Below are 6,160 nucleotides of genomic sequence, written 5' to 3' on the forward strand. Positions count from 1 at the left end.
ATCTGTATATCGTCTTTGGAGAAATGTCTATTTAGATCTTCTGCCCATTTTTGGATTGGGTTGTTTGTTTTATTGATATTGAGCTGCATGAGCTGCTTGTAAATTTTGGAGATTAATCCTTTGTCAGTTGCTTCATTTGCAAATATTTTCTCCCATTCTGTGGGAATAAATTACTTTTTAATTACAAGGGGAAAAAAACAATGGGGAAGCCATGCTGACACCGCTGCAACCAAATGATCAAATCAGGCATCACCAGTGACACAAAGAGCCACCATCCCTCCTAATGCCACACACTGAAAAACACAGCACAACCTATGAAGTATTCTTGCCCCCAAAAGGTGTTTAAATCTAATCATAAAGAAATAATCAGACAAACTTCAAACCGAGGAACACTCAGCAACACCATCAGCCTGTAACGTTCAAAGAGGTTAACGTCATAAAAGCCAAGAGGGAACTAGAAAGCTCTTCTAGATTAAAAGACTGGCGACATACAACTAAATACCACATGCGATGATTGATTAGAGCTTGGAATTTAAAAATAAGATAAGAGGGCTTCCCTGGTGGCGCAGTGGTTGAGGGTCCGCCTGCCGATGCAGGGGACGCGGGTTCGTGCCCCGGTCCGGGAAGATCCCACTTGCCGCGGAGCGGCTGGGCCCGTGAGCCGTGGCCGCTGGGCCTGCGCGTCCGGAGGCTGCGCTCCGCAACGGGAGAGGCCACAACGGTGAGAGGCCCGCGTACCGCAAAAAAAAAAAAAAAAAAAATACAAATAAGATAAGAAACAGCTATAGAGAACATTATTCGGATAATAGGAAACATTTAAATATGAACTGTACACTAGATAATAGTATTATAGCAATGATCCACTTTCTGAATTTGGTAATTCTAGTTTTGTTACGAAAAAGAACATCTCAGTTCTTGGGAAATGAAAGCATTTATGGATGAAGTGTCATAACTACTCTCTAATGGTATATAAGGTAGCTACATAATAGCTGGATGGATGGATAGATAGATAGAACAAATGTGGCAAAGTGTTAACAACTGGTAAATCTAGGTGAAGAGTATACTGGTGTTCATGTCATTTATTTGTAATTTTCATGTTGCCAAAAAATAAATTAAAAGCTGGAGAGGGGAAAGAAACTTGGAAAGTCTCTGGAATACAGGTATTGTTAAAGGTGCAGTGTGAAACAGAAAAAAAGGCACATGTGGGTTCTGCAGCAGTTTTCCTGTTTTGAAATATGCATGACTTGGATTATTTTACATTCACTCCCTCTCTTGTCTTTTGAGAAAACTCATAAATACGTTCTTTCAGGGCTGAAGTTTTCTGAGAAAGAGGCTGGAAGTCCAGCCTTGCTCATCTCACAGAAAACAAAACTGCTTTAATGTATAAGAACTAAAAAGGGCTAGAGGAAAAGCACTGGACGGTGAAAATGGTCCATCACCTACTTTTTAAAAAACTGGATGAGAGACTCTCCTCCTCTGAGTCACTGAAGGGCACCTCGGCGAAGAGGCAGTGATGGGGTGTTGCTTTGGGGTCTCGCTCCTCTTTCCCTGGCCTGTCGCCCCAGACCCTCTCTCCACACCGGACTTGCTAATTTGTCGCAGCGTGGTCGCGTCACCCCCCTGACATGCCTTTCAGCTGCTCCCCTTCGCTCTTCCTACTAAAACTCAAAACCGCTTCAACGTGGGGTGTCGGGTGCGTCGTGCCAGGATGCCAGCCAACACGTCGCAGCGGCCAACACGTTGCTCGGGCCCTCGCAGGGCTCCGAGCCCCTGAAACCAGTCCTTCCTAGGCTTTCCACGGCTGTCCCTTTACTTATCTGGGGTCCCCAGCTCTCTGCAAGCTCCCTGGGGGCCTTATATACCAGGTCGCACTCCCAACCATCCAGCTGCTCAGAACAGAGTGATCTTCCACCAAGTCGGCCTCACGAGGCCGCTGGCCCGACGCGGGCGGCCAGCGATGTCCGCAGCCCTGCGAGGCTTCTCCCCGCGCTGCCGCGAACCCATCCCATCGGGAGCCCCAGCCACACTGGCCTCCCCACCACTCTCTGCTGCCCGACACTCTCCATCCCAGCACCCCGCCTGGGTCAGGGTTCCTGCGCCTCAGTTTCCTACCAGCCTGTTCAGTGTCCTGCATGTTCCATTCTGTCTGTGTGTCCTGCTAAGCTGTACGTCCGTGAGGCCACAAATGCCCAGCATCTAGACCTCTGCCAGGCCCACAATAAATGTGTGCTGAGTATAGGAATGAACTGATTTTTAAGTGTTTTAGTCTACCTGCAGAAATAAAAACTAAAAGAATTTCAACTTCGGCTACCCCTTCTAGGAAATAACGACGTAACTTAATACGTGTCGTGCAGTTAGCACGTTAATCAAATAGAATAAAAATCCCGGACAATGGTGAGAAGAGCAGGCCTACAATGAAAATTTTTTGATTTTTAAGTTATCAACTATCTCTGGGAGACCTTAAACCCCTTGGAGGTAGGTACACAACGGGAGAGAAGTGGGGAAAGGTGACATGGCCAGAGGTAGAGTGTAAATGCTGAATAAAATGACGCACATGTGAAAGCACAAAACATAGAGTATAATCTGGATACATTTCTAGATTTATAAGACCCTCCCAGCCTGAAACAACAACAAGAACTCAATAAAGAAATATGATTTAAAATTATAAAAATATTTGGTGAAAATCTGAAATGAACTGATATTAAAACAAAGAAAGTACAGCAAGTCACAAATCCGAAATGTTAGGACTGTAATGGCAGCTTCTCGAAATTAAAGACACGGGAGAACAGAAGGCAAGCGGTAACTCTGAATTCCCACGCTTAAAGAATTAACACTGTAATTCTTTTAAAACTTGCTTATTTGAGCATTTGTTTAGTCGTTTGGCTCCTGAGTTTTTATGACCTGGGGTCATTTCTGAGCTCCCCTTCTCTGCCTGTACGTTACGTCTCTCCTTTTTCCTTTGGTGCCTGACCTTTACGTCTGATGGGGACTGAGGACACGACACTGCCTCCCCAGCTCCGACACCAGTAACTTCGATTTCTCCGTTAGGACACTCAAAATATGACCAAAACAAGAACACGACTACTGCGTGGAACTTGAGGTAGCAGATATCACTTATATTATTTTTCTCCTCATCTTTAAGGATGAGTATCTTATTGCAGCAGTGGATAAACTGCGAGCAAGGAGAAGAAAGGATCTAAGATTTACTGAGTACCACCTAAGAACCGGAGCAGGAATTTACATCAGCTCTCATTTAATCCTAACGGCAACCCAGTAAGTTAGGTCTCATTATCTCAATTTTAAAAATAAAGCTTTAATAAGTTAATAGCTTATCCAAGGGCTACACGGTCCCTAGGGCTACAGCCCTGGGTACCAACCCCTGAGTCCCTGCCTAGTGATTATTCTCCAAATTATGTGTTAAACTAACAGTGATGTGAATCTAAGTTGGAAAACACTCCACCCGCACATTTTGAAATGCTACATATCAGTTGAAGGACAAATAATAAATGCGCAACGTAAAAGTCGTCTATCTACTGGCTTTTACTTTTGAAAGAAAATAAGGCTCCTTATACTTGACAAGCATCGCCATCTATTTTACTCTTAAATAGAAGCTCCTTACAACAGAGTCTTGTTATAACAACTTAGGAGAGCACAGAATCAAGTAAAAAGCCAACTGATTATAATTCGATGCACCAAGTGCTATAATATTCGTATGTACAAAGCGCTGTGGGGACACACAAGAGGGAACGTTAAGCTCTGCTTGGGAGAACCCTAAAACATGCAACAGACACGGTGACCACCAAGGAGGCTTCAGGAAGGACTAGGGAAAAGGCATTTCAAGGAAAGAAAAGAGTATAACGCCAAAAACAGAGCAAACGTATTGAGTGCTAAACAGTTAAGGCAACTATTACTTTATTTCATCCTCGTGACAGCCCAGTCAGGTGGTCCCATTATCGTCACTTTTTACAGGTAGGGAAACGGAAGCACCAAGAGAGTAAATAACGTATACAGCTGGTGGAAGAGTGGAATTCTGTGTACTATAACCGAAGGGCTGAAACAATACGGCACACCTGGGGCCGTGCATCATATGAGAAGCAAAAGAGAGACCCGCCCCACAAACTACACAATTAACACACCAGGAAATGCTGAGACCAACAGTTAAGTATTACTCACTATTACATTCTTGCTCTGTGCTTGGCACTTTTCATGTACATAATCCCACTTAATCCTCACCACAATAATCTCTGAAGTAGTTGTTCTTACGACAGCCATTTTACAAACGAGCAAATTCAGGGCAAGGAAAGGTAATTTGCCTGACGTCACACAGCAAATAAATGCCGGACTCAGAACTTGAAATCAAGTCAGTCTGACACCAAGCCTCTGATTTCAACCTCTAGGCTATCCTGCTCTTTTATTAAACACTGAGAGGTCATTTGAAACAATTAAAAAGCATTTGTGACCTCGAATTCAGCAAATGCCTCGCCATTTGTTTCAGAACCAGACCAGTTACACCTAGAAAATATGACTGCATTCTTACCCAAATCACTTTCACCCTGAGCGCCCACTGGCATAGAAAATATTTAAATTGTTCCATTTTAAAAACTGGAGTCCTAAGGGAGCTATGTAGCTGCATTCAAAATGTAGTATTCAGATTTAGAACATTAAGCATTTCATGAGTGAAGCCTTTTTTTTTTTAGCGGTACGCGGGCCTCTCACTGTTGTGGCCTCTCCCGTTGCGGAGCACAGGCTCCGGACGCCAGAGCACAGGCTCCGGACGCGCAGGCTCAGCGGCCATGGCTCACGGGCCCAGCCGCTCCGCGGCATGTGGGAACTTCGCGGACCGGGGCACGAACCTGCGTCCCCTGTATCGGCAGGCGGACTCTCAACCACTGTGCCACCAGGGAAGCCCCGAGTGAAGCCTTTTAAAGAGCATAAAGAAATACATTCTAAAAGGAGGATACGACGACTACGGTTCTTAGCAAGGAGAGAGATGATGCGTCCTAGCAACGCAAACCAAAGATGAAAGAATATACTGAACAAGGACAAGGGATCATTTCCAAAAGTCTTAGACCCTCAACTACAGAGCCCCTGAGTCGCCACTAAAATGGCGTGCTCTGGCTTCAGGGATGTAAAACAACTTCGCTGCACATGGTTTTCCTCCACCCTCTGCATCACTTATAATCTTCCAAGAAAATCAAACCTTTTTGTAGTCACAAAACTTTTTCTCCGGAGAAATGCCAGGAGTCCCATTTCTAGGTGCACGTCTACAGGCACTCAGAGCGCCTTGCCCCCATCAGAACCAAGGTAAGCGCTACTAACTTCTGTTCAAAATACACATGCAACCTGGAAATGACCTAGAGAATCTAAAGGACAAAACTACTTTTTGGTCTAAATACAGAAAGAAATCATGCTACAATCAATAAATAATAAGTCACTTTGCTTTCTCACCAACGAATGGCTGTCCTATCGCAGCTCTGTCCTCTTGCTAAAAGGAGCTCTGTCTCTCCCATCTCCATCCCCCAAATTCTGCAACTGGGATTCTCCTGTGTTTTCCCTTGTTAGAGAAATTTCTAAAATACAAAGAAATTTTTAAAGTAATAAACACCCGCAGAGCCACGACCTCAAATTGACAATGGTTGAAATTTTGTCATTTTTTCCCCCATTTTTGTCAATTTTTTCTATAGAAGAAATGAAATCTTTCAGGTAAAGATGATGCATTCATTGTCTCCATACCCAGAGGCAAGCACTCTCATGAACTTGATGTCAATCCTCCCAGTACATTTAAAACACTTTCCCATATGTAAATGTACGTACAAACGATATCTGGTACTTTGGGGCGCATAATAAGAGGCTACTTAAATGGTATCATATTGTACGTTGTTCTGTAACTGTGTCTGTCTTCTTTGTTGATGTGTCCAGTATCTAGTACAAGGTCCGGACAAGGTGGATATTAGATAAATATCTGTTGACTGAATGAAAGGTTTATAATAGATCAGTTCCATAATTTGTGAATAAGTAAGTTCTTCTAAACAATTCTTTACTAGTAGACATCCTGGTGCTCAAATGCTAACAGAGAATTTATACTTAAATGACTTTTTCACTCACTTTTTTTTTTTTTGCGGTACGCGGGCCTCTCACTGTTGTGGCCTCTCCCGTTGCG

At 43.8% G+C, this 6,160-nt stretch overlaps 1 protein-coding gene across 3 annotated transcripts in view; it reads right to left on the minus strand.

The window, feature by feature from the left end:
• Positions 1 to 6,160, minus strand: part of STOX2 (storkhead box 2) — a 113,657-nt gene that overhangs the window by 70,085 nt on the left and 37,412 nt on the right. The gene's annotated exons all lie outside the window — the stretch shown is intronic.

This window comes from Physeter macrocephalus, chromosome 20 (assembly GCF_002837175.3).
Source record: "Physeter macrocephalus isolate SW-GA chromosome 20, ASM283717v5, whole genome shotgun sequence".
In the NCBI taxonomy this organism is placed as follows: domain Eukaryota; kingdom Metazoa; phylum Chordata; class Mammalia; order Artiodactyla; family Physeteridae; genus Physeter; species Physeter macrocephalus.